The sequence below is a fragment of the Pundamilia nyererei genome, unplaced genomic scaffold (assembly GCF_000239375.1).
Source record: "Pundamilia nyererei isolate P.nyererei 1_Seehausen unplaced genomic scaffold, PunNye1.0 scaffold00117, whole genome shotgun sequence".
Taxonomy (NCBI): domain Eukaryota; kingdom Metazoa; phylum Chordata; class Actinopteri; order Cichliformes; family Cichlidae; genus Pundamilia; species Pundamilia nyererei.
The window spans coordinates 1,562,988-1,576,831 of NW_005187518.1; the positions used below are offsets into that span (position 1 = coordinate 1,562,988).

At 41.4% G+C, this 13,844-nt stretch overlaps 1 protein-coding gene across 7 annotated transcripts in view; it reads left to right on the top strand.

Annotated features, from left to right (window-relative positions):
- The first annotated feature begins 201 nt into the window (after positions 1-201).
- The window catches only part of LOC102196565 (muscleblind-like protein 1), a 70,481-nt gene continuing 56,838 nt past the window's right edge, over positions 202-13,844 (top strand). For 5 of the 7 annotated variants that reach the window (XM_005742174.2, XM_005742176.2, XM_005742177.2 and 2 more), the window contains exon 1: positions 8,955-9,083. The gene's annotated coding sequence lies outside the window, so the exon portion shown is untranslated. Of the gene's footprint in view, positions 242-3,406; positions 3,637-8,954; positions 9,084-13,844 lie in introns of those variants that run through there. The other 2 variants (XM_005742175.2, XM_013913153.1) reach the window with 2 other exon arrangements.

Genomic DNA, 13,844 nt, shown 5'->3' on the forward strand with positions numbered 1-13,844 from the left:
CAGCACTTTTATCTGCACCTAAGCATACACTCACAGTCTGATGGATGAACAGGGGGCAACTCTGGTTTCGCTATTTTGCCCAAGAATATTTCGACATGTGGACTGGAGGAGCTAGTTCCTGGCTAGGGCTGCTCAGCTAGCCAATCACTGACCTGGCCCTACCTACCATGTTTAATGGAATCGTGTGACAATGTGGTGCAACCCATCTAGAAAGTTAGCGCTTCAACGTCCTTCAGTGTGGGTGAGTGACATTTTTTAATAGGCTTTTACTTAGTACTAATTAGCAAATATGTTTGTCTGTGCCATTGGTTATCTGGAAACACCTTGCTAACCAAGCTCACTGGCGTTAGCTAATAACTTTGACATTTTATCCAAAGGAGGTGGCTTCTGGCTTAAAAAGAGTAACTAAAACGAACTTGTAGCCAAACCACCAATGTTAAGCCTTTGGGGGGATATCACGGTGGCTACATTCATGATTTATATAAAGTCTGTGGGTGTATTATATTTGTGAATTATCTAAAGCAGTAGGCTACTTGCCACAGAGTCCCACCTCCCCACCCTGCAACAATACTGCACTGAGAAAAATTGCTTGCACAGATCAGGAGCAATTGATGAAGTTGTAGTTCCTGTACACATTAGTCTCTCTAATGTATACAGGAATACTCCCAAAGTATAGTGTAGACAGGTGCACGATGTTTACAGTGCAGATGTGCCATAAAAATCTAAACCAAAGTGGACAAAAATCTAAGAGCTGCAATAATTAAACAGTTTCTCCACCTTCATTATGCATAAACCTAATCAATGGCTATTGCGCTTAAGGGGAGCTAAAGTGTTGTTAATGAATCGTTCCAATGAGCAGTGAGTTCTCTGCCTCTCTCTCACTCACTCCTGCTCTCTGTGTGTGTGTGGGGTTAGTGTTAATGTCTCTAATGAATAGATGTGGCACCCAGAGTCTGTGGACACCTGCTACTACCATTAGTCCCAGAGAGCAGACTAATCATCCTGGCTTTCAAATCTGAGCAGGTGATTCAGTGTCCCTCAATTTCAAGGACCCTTCATTACACAGACCACCTGAGTGTTTAGCAATAATGCTTGTACTGATACGTGCTTCTTCTAGAGGCAAAAATGGAAAACCTATGGAAAAGCCCAGTGTATTTAATTTAGTTTTCTGCCCCTCAGAGAATTGCCTGCAGGAGCAGCTTGCAACTTAGTGGCATGTTCTCTGCATACTTAAAGAAAAAAGTAGAGTGGTGAGTTTGAGTTGGCAGCTCAGAGAAGCATGGTAACCCGTGAGTATATAGTTGTATATAGAATAAGAGCTTTACAGTATAATTGTTGATTTAAACTTCTGTAGTGAATATGCAGTGGCAATAAAATGCTGAGAATTTTTCTCTCGTGGATTTAGAGCAAACGTTTTTGCATCCCTCGTGTTTTTTCCCTCATTTGTATGTTGTCTCACATCCTTTCTGTTAGTTTTGAGAATTTGGTGCCGTCTGTGAGTTCTTATAGTGAGGCTGGGGTTATTATTCTGTCACTGATCCATTCAAAAGATATATCAAAAAGTATTCAGGAATGCATAAGAGAAAATGATGATACTAAACAGGCCAATCACAATCATTATGGCCTACATAGAAGTTACATGTAATTACATTTCTACACCACAAATTTAACACCAAAGTATGGATCCTATGTAATGCTGGTAGTAATTTAGGTATCCATTATACTGTCAAATTTAACTGCATACCATTGTACATGTATCCTGTCTTCAGGTTTTGTCATAATTTCCCTACTCCATGTACCGCATAGTTAATAAAGATAAACATTAGTCACATGTGATTAATTACTCCAGGAGTCACTCTCATGGTCGAGCATTGCTAGCTCGGCCTAGGTCACACCAAGTTGTTAAAGCTAAATGACACAGGCACAAAAGGACTTAAATAATGATTTGATCATAAACATTTACATCTCATAAATCCTTAGTATACTAACGCTTTTAGTTTATGTTTCCCCCCTTGAGGGTTTCATCTGCATTCATAAGTGTAAAGTTTTGTTGCCAAAATCCAAGAACAGGTCTTATTATCATGCAGCTCAAACAAGGACCTGTAGAGTTAATAAATATAAAGTTTATATCATTAAACTAAAAATCTCTAAATTCAATCAATATAGTTATCTTGGCATGCTTAAATTCACTTTGACCTGTTGCCTCTGACCTCGACTTTACCCTGGATTTCTGCCTTTTGCTGCCAAACTCGCTGATTAAATTATTGTCAAAACAATTTCAGCAATCGATGCTCACTGATCCCAGTTCTTATCTGTTCCCATGGCTACCGAAAAGACAGAGAACATAGTGGGGATGTTCCTGTTCTAAATGTTGTCTACTAAGTTTTTGGAACATGCAAAAATTAATTTGGGGTCAAATGGATTAGACGCAGAGTGGTTTGCTCCAAGACTGAGATACTGAGGGGCAGAGATGGTGGAAGATGCAAAATAAACGAAAAGCGAAGCTAGACGTTTAAAGACTGAGCGTTGGGGGTTACCAGCGTGATGGTTGCGCTGCAGGACTCAGCTGTGATATGCTGATTTATAGGGCCTGAAGGACAGCCACGACCTTCCACCCACTCTGTCTCCATGGGCAACGGTAGAGAGGAGACCTCGTCTCTTTTTCTTCCTCAGTCTCATTCCCTCTACTTCTCATTCTTTATACTGCTCCTTTGCTCGCCCTCTGTTTCTGCTCATTTTCTGTCTATCTACAGTTGTTGATAAATCTGTGCACTAAATAACTAACCAACTTCCAGAAAAGTGAATAGTGGAGGGAACCGTTAGTCTTTTTGTATGTCTGTCTGTATGCCTGCATGAACATGTGTAGCCACCCAGTCATTTAACTGGGCTATCCAGCTGTACTTCCCTTGTTTATAATGTGACTGAAATGTGTTATCAAAGGGCAGCAGGCCTCAGTGGACTGGCAGTAGCAATGAAGAAAAGGAAAGAGACCGCAAACAGGAAGCCTGCTTCCAGTAACCATTACATCAACCCGCATGCTCAGAACACAGACACACACACAGCGAGGCAGACACTCATTTCCACAACTCTTTCTTAACGTAAGAAGGCAGAAGCAACAGTTAGTGGTCACATGACCACAAGAGTCTTTCCTCATTTCAGCGTCAGCTGGCTCCAAGCAGATGTGAAATCGAGGCATGTAGGGAGATTTCAGCATGTGAAGTATTTTCTTGTTTGACTCTTTATCAGTATTTTATCAGAATATTCAGTCCGAACTACAACAGCAAAGGGGGGGGGGAGCTGTTGCCATGGCAACCAAAGCCGCGGCAATCGTCATCACGAGGCTTCTTCTGCATTGTGTGTGTGTTTGCGTGTGTGTGTATGGACACAGCGTGTGTGAGTTCACCCTCCTCTCTTCAGACAGGAGGCGAGGACATCCCCCTCTAACACTGTGCCAGAGAGGAAGAGAGAGAGCGAGCGAGAGCAGAGAGAGAGCCTGACTGAAACCCCATAATGCACCGCACGCTGCAGGGCTGAAGTCGTGCAGATTCATCAGTTCCTGTTCGAGGGGTTGTCTGTGAGCGCACACGCACTCATACACCCAGACCGAAGCAAGAAAATACACGGACGTCCAGGCAGGTAAGACAGCTTTGCTCTGACCGCACAGATAGCGCCGAGTTTTTCGAGATCGTCTGTTTCTCTGTTCGCCCCTGCCAAGTGAGAAGAGAAGAGTGGCTCTATACAGATGCCAGGCTGTGATTAATATTTGACATGTTATGATCCCGACAACTTCTTTGCCTGTTGCTTGTGACTGCTGCTAAATTCTGTCTCAAAAAAACCTGAAACTAGGATTATTCAAGAGGAAGAGTATATTAAATAGAGCGGAATCAAAATAGTTGATATGCCTGTGATATATTCATGTCAGTTTTTGGTTGTTACTTGGCTTGGTATTTGCATGCTTTTTTCCTTTGATCTAGCAGGTTTGTTTAACTGTAGCCAGTTTCAATACACTGGATGCGATTCTTCTGTTCAGATAGTGCTGGTTAACATGATGAAACTTTCAGGAAATTACAAATTGTAAAGCACTGTCATTCTGGACAGTTAAATTCATCAGAAACAGCGTAACATGTTCATTTTATACTAAAACATATCTTTTTATTGGACAAAAAATATATTTATCTATAAAAAAGACAACAATTATACAACGTTGTAAAACGTATACGTTTTTAAGGTAGTCTACTATACATGCCCTAAATGACACTGGAGTAAGCTGACAGGTGAAAGGGTAGCTTTTGTATTCATTTTGCGGTTTAACTGTCACAGAGGCTTGTGACCGTATCTCTTGCGCCAGAGACTGAGGCAACCTGAAAAGCGCAATTGCATCAGCTTAGCGCACACACTCTTAAACTTTATTACCTCCAGACTCAACTGGGAAGTCTCCCCTCTGGGACTCAAGTGTAAAATCATGTTTCAACAATGTTAAGTAGAAAGACAAAAAAACCCCAAATCAGTCAGTAAAACTGGTTATTTTGGATTAAATCATAATTTCAGAAAGACTTTTGAATGTGTTTTCTGAAGAAATACAAATTCTGTGTTTAAATGAAATATGGCTGAAAGTAGTTTTATTTATAGTGCTCTTTATCACAAAAGAGCCCTCAAAGGAGCTATGACACGAGGAACTATATTTGTGTATCTTGCACCTTTTGGAAACAATTATGTAGGTATGGGATCTGTTTTTGCTGAACATTAACAGGCTATGCAAAGAGATTTTGCAAATAAAATTTAAAAAAAAGGAAAAAGAACAGAAAAAAAGAAACTACAATGCAGATCGCACAAAAATGTCTTGTGAATATTCAGCTTGTCTCCATTTAGCACTGGCCAAAAACCAGTCTCTTTGCTGTGCCACTGCAAAAAATCCACCTGTCACATTCAAAATGGAGTTGATTCTCTTTTTCATAATGGTTGCTTTCATTAATTGTCTCCCTCCATGTTATCTGTTGCTGACTGTATCCTCCTTACCTCCTAATCTTCTCCGTAGCTGTGTTGGTGCTTAAAGATGTACTTGATTATTTCCAGGTTTGTTCATGTATGTATCTGCGTAGCTGCTTCGTTAAAAGTTTGCGGGGGGGGGGAGGCTTGAAGAATAGTGGTTTCAGATCGTGAGAGTAAATCCAAAATTTCTCTGAATAACAGTGGTTATACCAGAACTATTTCAGTGGTGAGTTTAAGAGGTTTTAAAACAAATGATATTCAAATATTCTACTACTGGTCTGTTATAAAGCTCTGTGTTGAAAGATTCCCTCATTTTCAGTACAGTCACACTAGCAGGGCCCCGAAATATGTTGGTACCTGTACACAGAGCTGTTCGGATTGAGGATGAACTTCTGGAAGGTTAAGTATTTGCGATTGGAACTGGAATGGTTAACAACAGACTTGCTATGTCAGGTTGTCCCTGTATGATTTTCGCTTCTGCAAAATCTTTAAGGTTTAAGGCTTTTGGTCTGGGCCCAACCCTGGCTTTGCTCAGCAGCATGGCTCAAAAGTGATATATGGGTCCAGATCTGCTCGTTCAACTACAATTGATGCTGTCTCTGGTGTTCTGCTTAAGATTTTCCCTCATTCCTGCCTTTATTGACCTGGAACACAAGTTCCACATGTTCACGAGTCCATGACCTCATTTTGATATGATCAGCATGAGAGAGGATTGAACGTGTAACGGCTTATGTTCGAAAGCAGTGACTCAAAAGTCTTTTGTCGTTCTCTCTTCCATACACAGACATCAGCAGAGTGGTGAGCAGGAACCTTAGTGTGCAATAAATTATCTGCAATTGCAGCAATTATCTGCAAGTCCAAGACCTTTCACTCTGCCTTGTTTTTTCATCACTGTATTTATCCCTTTTGACTAGAAGGCTGCTTGTGCAAAGTCCTTTTACTCAAACAATTCTAAAAGAACTGCGTTTTACTTGATTATTTCCATTTCATACTACTTACACTTTGTCTCAGATGGAACATATGCAGTTGAGATTCATACCTTGGAGCTTGTAATCAGAGTACATCAGCTCCTTACAAATAGGGTTCAGTCAGACATCTTGCATTTTAAAGAACAAATAAAATAGCTGCACTGTAACACTCGCACAGCCGTTGATTTTCTGAAGTAAGAAATGCAGTTTTACATTTGAAGTTTGAGTAGCTTTTTATAAGACTAATCAATAGTTTTCTGTTAGCAAAGAGACAAGCTGCAAAAATAGTGTAAAACATGTCACCCCTAATGACATATCCACAAAACATTATCACCTCAACCTGCAGTTACAGACTTAGCTCTGCCTTCCACTGAAGCTTGTGTTACTGCTTGGGTTGACACTGAACACACTGCACTGGGAAGCTGTTTCAAGAGCTATTGCTACACTACCCAGCCAACAGCAAGGGGCAGTGAGATCCTAGTTGAAGACTAATGAACACAGAATATTTTGCTGTTAAGGAGACAAATATTTTTTGAGCATGTGGGAGTAGACAAAGTATATATATTAAGTTATTTTATGTGTCTCTAATTTACCGAGAGGAATATTAACCATTCATCCGTCCATCCATCCATCCATCCATCTAGATACACCCTAGACAGGTCGCTAATCTCATGCAGGGCTAATATATAGAGACAAACAAACATCCATACCCACGGTTACTTCAGAAACACATTAACACACAAGTGCACACATGCACTTAACCTAACCCCATAGATGTGTTTAAACTGTGGGAGGAGATCTCACGCAGACATGGGGAGAACACAGAAAGGCCCCAGCCTGGATTTGAACTCATGAACCTTCTTGCTGTGAAGCAGCAATTCTAACCACAATACTCTTCTTCCATTTGAAAGGATCATTTTAACATTGTAATATTTGCCATGTTGCCTGCAGAAGTGTTGATGAGTGTTCTGAATGAGGTAGATGAGTAGTTACACTATGTACACTTGCGTAATTTTGACAGGATAGTTTCAAATCAAATATGGCAAGTTGTGCACTTATTTGAAGTAACGCCGCTGCATTTGAATGTGTCACATTAACTGTTGCATTTATTGGACATTTACAACTCGCCGAGCCTCTGAAACACATCAAGTACTAAATTCTTCTGTGATGAAAATGACTGTTTTATGCACATTAACACCAAACGCAGCCACAACATCAGCGGCTGTTAATATTAGCTGACTAGCAGTGATGTAATTGCTGATCAGGGTTGGTTGTCCTTCCCATGCTGCTTCATAATTAAGGGCAAGAAGTGCGCATCATTCCAAACTGAACTTCCTCACTGTTATCATAAGTACACTATTCCAGCATGCATAGTCCGACTACAGATGATGCTTTTTCCAGTGCAAAAATGGTGAACTCTAAAACTCCTAGTGTTTTAGAGTTCACCTGATTTATAAAAGATCACAGTGCAACATGTACACATTTGGAGACACAGTTGAGCATAGTCCTGTAAGCCAACTACAGGACCTTTTTTGGGCACAGAACAATGACTTGCCATCTCTAAAATCTGAATTCCATATTGCTGGTGTCTGTATTGTGTTGCTTTGACTCTATGAACGAACCGATAAATATTTATAGAAGCTGGAGCTAAACACTTAGAGCAGTGCAGAGATCCATCATAGGTGCCTTTGAAGGCGGGCTTTAGCTTGCTGTTCAGTCAACACCTTTCACTTACTGTCTTACACGCACACACCAACACACATGCACAAATAAATAATATCCAGGATGAAATACTGCTGCTATAAGTCAGTGATGTGGCTCTGAGTCACTCGGTAACACCCACCTCACACGCACACACACATGCATGAACGCACACACACGCACCTCTGCAATAACAAAGCCAGATATTCACACATGCTCACACACATACACACATGCACCTGACGTAGTGTTTGATGGAGTTAGAAGCCATGGCAACAGAGCTGTGACTCTTGCTGTCCTGTGAGTGGACTGAAGCTGTGGAGGAGGGAGGAAAAAGCTAACAGCCAACACGGCTTCTCAAGTGCAGCTATTATTATTCCCATTCTCTTATTCCTTGCTTTTTCCTCTTCTTGCCTTTCACAGCAGCTATCTTTATGGTGCCTTTGTTTTTCTTCAAGACCGTTAGAAAGACTATGAGGTTCAAAAAAGAAAAAAAAAAGAGAAAAACTCAACCGAGAGAGGCAGAAGAGAGGTCAGGAACTATGTATTTTTGAAGCCATCGATTGCAAAACCTGACACATCATCAGAGGGAATTGCGCTGATTCTCCCTGCTGCAACCAGACAGCATTCCGGATAGCATCTTATTTGTTGACATATTATTTTTATCTCACCCTTCTCACTTGCTGCCTCTCCCTCTTTCAGACTATAACTCTTCCTGTCTTTTTTTTCAAGTCTCTGTGTATTCCTCCTTTGCAGTTCTCTCTCTTTTCCTGAGAGCAGGGTGGTGGTGGAGGAGGGGGCGTGCAGGTGGACAGGTCTCGCAAACATCATCTGTATAAGATTAACTGACTGCAGATACAGATGGTGGAGAGACAGAGAGGGAGGTGTCGGAACAGTGCAGGTGAATTGCATTTCGGTCTCCGGTAGCACTTTCACGGTCTGATTGTCAGCATTTGTTAACATACACACGTGCACACGGATGCGTGCACTCTCCCTCGCGCTGCCAAATCGTAGGAACGTGGCTGTTGACAGCAGAAGTTTGTCTGTTCCCCTGCGTTGCCCTCCCTCTCTCCTTCCCTCCCTCCATTGCATACGATCCAAGCACGGGCTGTGAAAGGTGAACTTGCAGCCTGCTGTGGATAAATTATGTGTGACATGTTTAGCTGTGCTGCCTTATATGGAGACTGGTGTATCTGAATACTGTAAGGCTCTGCCAAGAAGGAAGGAGGGAGAGAGGGAAAGAAGAAAAGGAGGAGGAGGAGGAGGAAGGAAAAGAGGCAAGGGAGAGAGAAAGTGAAGGAAAAAGGAAGGAGGAGGGGGCGGTGGCAGAGGGAGTGAAAGAGAGGAGTGCCGCGAAGCAAGCATGAGGTTTTCGCTTTCCATTCTCCCCTCAGCAGCAGTCAGATGAGTCCATGCAGAGATACAGTAAGTCTTGCTGTTTACTCAGTTTATATGTGTGTGTGTGTCTGTGTGAGTGTGTGTGTTTGTGTGGGTTGCGTGCTACTCTGCGTTAACAAGACCGAGTTGTCCATTCTTACTTTTTCTCCTTTGTTCTGCCGTGACTCGCTTTTGAAAATTTTTATTCGCCATCTGGACGTTGAGTGTGTTGATGTGTTGATGGGTGTTTGAGTGAGTTTTATGAGTGTTTCTAAGTATGTGTGTACATGTGCAGATTGACACTGCGCCTCACTGCTAATGTGTGGTAGTTTTGATTTGCGAGAGCATAAATGTGGAAAAGAGCTGAGCAGACAAAAAAGAATGGGTAAGGTTGGTGTTTAATGTTTCGCAGAGTAGTTAGCACACACTCACACACAAAGACACACACACTCACACTGACACACATTCCCTTTTCGTTTACACTGTGTCTGTCTTATTTTTGGACTGCAATAAAGTCCCTGTTGTGTGAAAACTGCTGGTAACACTAATGCTAAATATGCTCTCACCCTGATGGATACCTGAATGAGAAACATAAATACACGCGCACACGCACACCAACTCAATCTCTGACTCGAGAACAGTCCTGCACTTCTGTACAAAAGCAAGGCTACTGGTGTTTACAGTGCAGCTGCCCTCAGGAAATGACCTGAACGTTACTCAGACTGACACACAAACGCACGTGCAAAAAAGAAAAAAAAAATCTGTTGAATATTGTGTGTAATGTAAAATATTCACAATATCCGTTAAGAAAAGTACATTAAATGCTGTTATCTTTGCACCAGGATTGGTTAGGAAACGAGGAGCAATCGTGTGATGAAATTATGATTATTACATGTGCATAATTTCTGTTAAAAAATGTGATTCCCAGTTTATCTTCATGCACATCTCATTTGCCACTCATCTACATACATTTTCCACACTGCACAAAAAGGGGTTGTGGTGCATGATGTCTCTTCGATGACAGAATGGAGGGTTTCATTTTAAGCTTCATGAGTGCCTTGCACCTAAAATTCTCTGTGAAATCTTTTGAACTTTCTGATTTTTTTTTTAAACACCAACCCACTTATCAAAAAGAAGGTAAAATATTAATTTATCAAAGGCACAGCTTATAGCTGCTCACATTTAGAACTATACCTTCACTTTCCAGAGCAATAAAAACACAATAAAAGCATTGCGGTGGTTTACCGGTAAAAGACTTATTTTGATGCTGCGAGGTGATTTTCCCTTAATGGTATCTTGCTCCGGTGTCATGGCAATTGATAGTGACTCACAAAATTGAAAATACAGGTTTAAAATTTAGAAGAAGAAAAAATGCAATGATGCCTGAATGTTGATTGTTTGTAGCCGGCACACCTACCGCTATGTATAGTGGTAGAAGTAAAACGAGTACCATATTTGAGCTCATATGCACATTTTTGTTATTTACCAAACTCACACTCCTTGCTGCTTGTTATCAATCATTATCTCCACACCTGCCACTCTCTTTCACAGTTCTACTTTCTCATATTGCACATCTCTGTCTCTGTCTCTCCCTGCAGCTTTCAGTTTTATTCTGTCTGCCTGCTTTTTTTGTGGCTCTCGCTTTGCTTCTCTTTCAGTGTCTGAGTCGGTTGAAAGAACTTCTCTGCAGATCTACAAGGTCATTAGGGTATAGAACAGCGGCGTGTGGAGGCACTCAGATACATACTGAATTTCACAGCACGCATAACTCTGACTGATCAACTAGGAGTGTGTAAGACAAGAAGATGCTCTAATAGGGAGAGTGAGAGAATGCTTGATTACCTGCGTTTGTGAATTTCTTTGCAATTTAAAAAAAAAAATGTAGAAAAGGTCTGTCCTCATTTCTCATCCTCCCCCACCTTCTAGTTTCATCCACCACCTCTTCTGTCCTTTCGAAGTGATGTCATCTCCCTGCTGTCTTCAGCAGCCACGGGGCAGTCTGTTGAATGCAGATGAGCAGTGTGTTTGTTTGAAAAAGCAGTTACCAGTGTATGTGCATAACAACATGAACTCACCCTTACTCTGATTTGCATTATTCAGTTACCAGAAAATAAGAAAATAGTGTGGATGCTTTAATCAAGGTGAAAGCAAAAGAACGTGAGCGGACACGACTTTGAATTCCAAGCCTCAGAAATTCGACACAGAGCGTGTAAGTGGCAGATAGACAGCCACTCAGACAAATGGTTGGGGAAGTCCTACGAGGCCATTTGGCGAGTGGCAAAGTCACAGTGAGTCAGTCAATGGTGTATGATTGCTGTTTTCCCTGCAGTCTGCAAAGCTGTCACCGGACTAATGCACACTAGTGGAAGATGTAATCTATAGTAAATACAGTTGGCTCCATAGAGCAGCCCTCTGTGGTTTCTACAGATTAAGGTGTCAAACAGAATCACTGGTCAGAGACAGCTGAAGAGTACAGATTATCCCCATGTTTGGCCGATTTGCTGATCTGGTAAATGGTAAATGGCCTGTATTTATATAGCGCTTTACTAGATCTTTATATAGATCTGATGACAAGCCATGGATCCTGCATGTTTCGTATGTGGGTGTGGTGGTGATATTTTCTTCTGAGAGGGGCACTTCTTTGGTATTTCCTCATTTGATCAAAAATGTCAGACTCTTGGATGTGGAAAAAAGTCCCAGAAGGTCAAATCATTAGCATTAATAATCTTCATCTACTGAACTTTACGTTATGTTATTAAGCTTTTTCAGACCTCCATTCGTAATCAGGGATCATCTCACAGCTACTAATCTTTTTTTTTTTTTTTTTCTGTAAAGGAATTCCACAGCCAAGTAGCTCATAAATAATTCTCATTTTGCTCTACCTTTTCTACCTTTTGCTTATTTTCCTCACTCCTCTCACTATTTGCAAAATATCTGTTCTGTTTCTCAGGCCATGCCACCTTTCCCTTCCCTGTCTTTCCATCTGTCTGTCACTTTAACTGTGCTGCTTTTCTTTATTATAACTTTTGCATTCACTTGTCTGCCTGTATTGTCTTTCGAGGCTGACATGTCTCAAAGCGAAACAGACATTGTTAAACTGAACAGTCATGTCAGTGACATCAATTGTGTTTGTGCATTTGCTGAAAATGGCCCTGTGCTTGAAATGACACATGCTGAGATGCCAAGTGAATTTACAATTTAGGTGTTTTTTCCTTTTTCATGAGCATCTGTCTTCCACCTTTCCAGCCATTAAATCTATATCCCCTGGACATCTTCTTCTATCAGTCACTGTCTCTATCAGTCTTTCGGTCTGTGACTCTTCCTCTCATTCTCAGCGTTTTCCAATCTTTCAAAATCTACCCTCCCACCCACACTTTTTTGCACACATATACTCACACACGCACCACCTCCATTGCTATTCCTGAGAGGAGCAGACTGGTCTGGCAGTGGGTTGGTTTATGTCCATGAACTCAGTGACACCCTTGCTGCCGCTGCATTACACCAGGCTGGCATCACCACAGCAAAGTAGCCGTACTGCAGTAAAGGAGGAAGACAATGTGTACATCCACACAATGTATGTGTACATGGGGACTGCATGTAATCCCCTCTCCCTGTGTAGCATATCAAACCACATATCTTAACCATGAAATCTATATGATCTCACACATCCCAAGTCATATGAGTGTGCTACAAGTGCCTCACCCCTTCTGTCTATGTGCATGTCAGGCTCTTTAAACACTTGTGCTGATACCACAGTGCAGACGACAGCTTGCACACGTGCCACTTGACTGCCCCTTGTCATCTCCCCTCCCCTCTGTTTGTCTTACAGCTAAAGGAGGGAGTCACAGACTGTGTGGTTAATGTGTGTGTGTGAATTAGAGAGAGTGCACGAGAGATCGTTGATGTGCATATGCATACGTATCACTCATATGGTAGTATCCTGATTATAAATGCACTTGGTGACCTTACGTTTATCACTACAATTGTGTTTCCTCTAGCTGATGCAGGCCTGCTGTCGCAGTGCTAATGTGTGTGTATGAGTGTCGCAAACTCAGCATCAGAATGAGGTATAAGATTACCCTGATGGTACAATCTGTCTAACCGTCATCATAATGGAGTATCATTCCACAATGACTAACACTCAGCTGAAGACTGTCGGATCAAATCTCCAGCTTGCGTTTGTTTGACAGGGTTCATGTGTGAGCCCTATAATTTCAGTTAAACCCCCGGCAAGGTATTTGAGTTAACTTGTGCCATGACTAAGATGCCCATCACTGTTCCTCTAGCAGCTTGAGAGGGAGGAAACCAAGCAAAGGCTTTATTTTTCCTGAGGTGCTGTAGATTCAAGAGAAAATTGCCTAAAATCAAACTAATGCACAGTTTTCAGTTTTATCTATATAGCACCAAATCAAAACAACAGTAGCCTCAAGACACTTCATATTGTAAGGTAAAGACCCTAAAATAATACAGAGAAAACCCCAACCATTAAACGATCCAAAGCAAGCACTTGGCAAAAGTTGGTAAGAAAAAACTTCCTTTGAGGTTTAAGGAACCTCAAGAACCAGGCGCAGGGAGGGGCAGCGAGGGGAGGGACAGAGGACAGAAGACACAGTGTGGAAGAGAACCAGACATTAATATAGTATTCAAGTATTTAATGACTTCATAGAGGAAATATTCTCTAAAACAAATCAAAAAGTTGTGTTTATCTGTGGTGATTTTAATATTGACCTGTTGAATCCGAAAAAGCATAAAATGACCGACGAATTCCTAAACACTATGTACAGTTTGAGTTTACATCCTAAAATAACC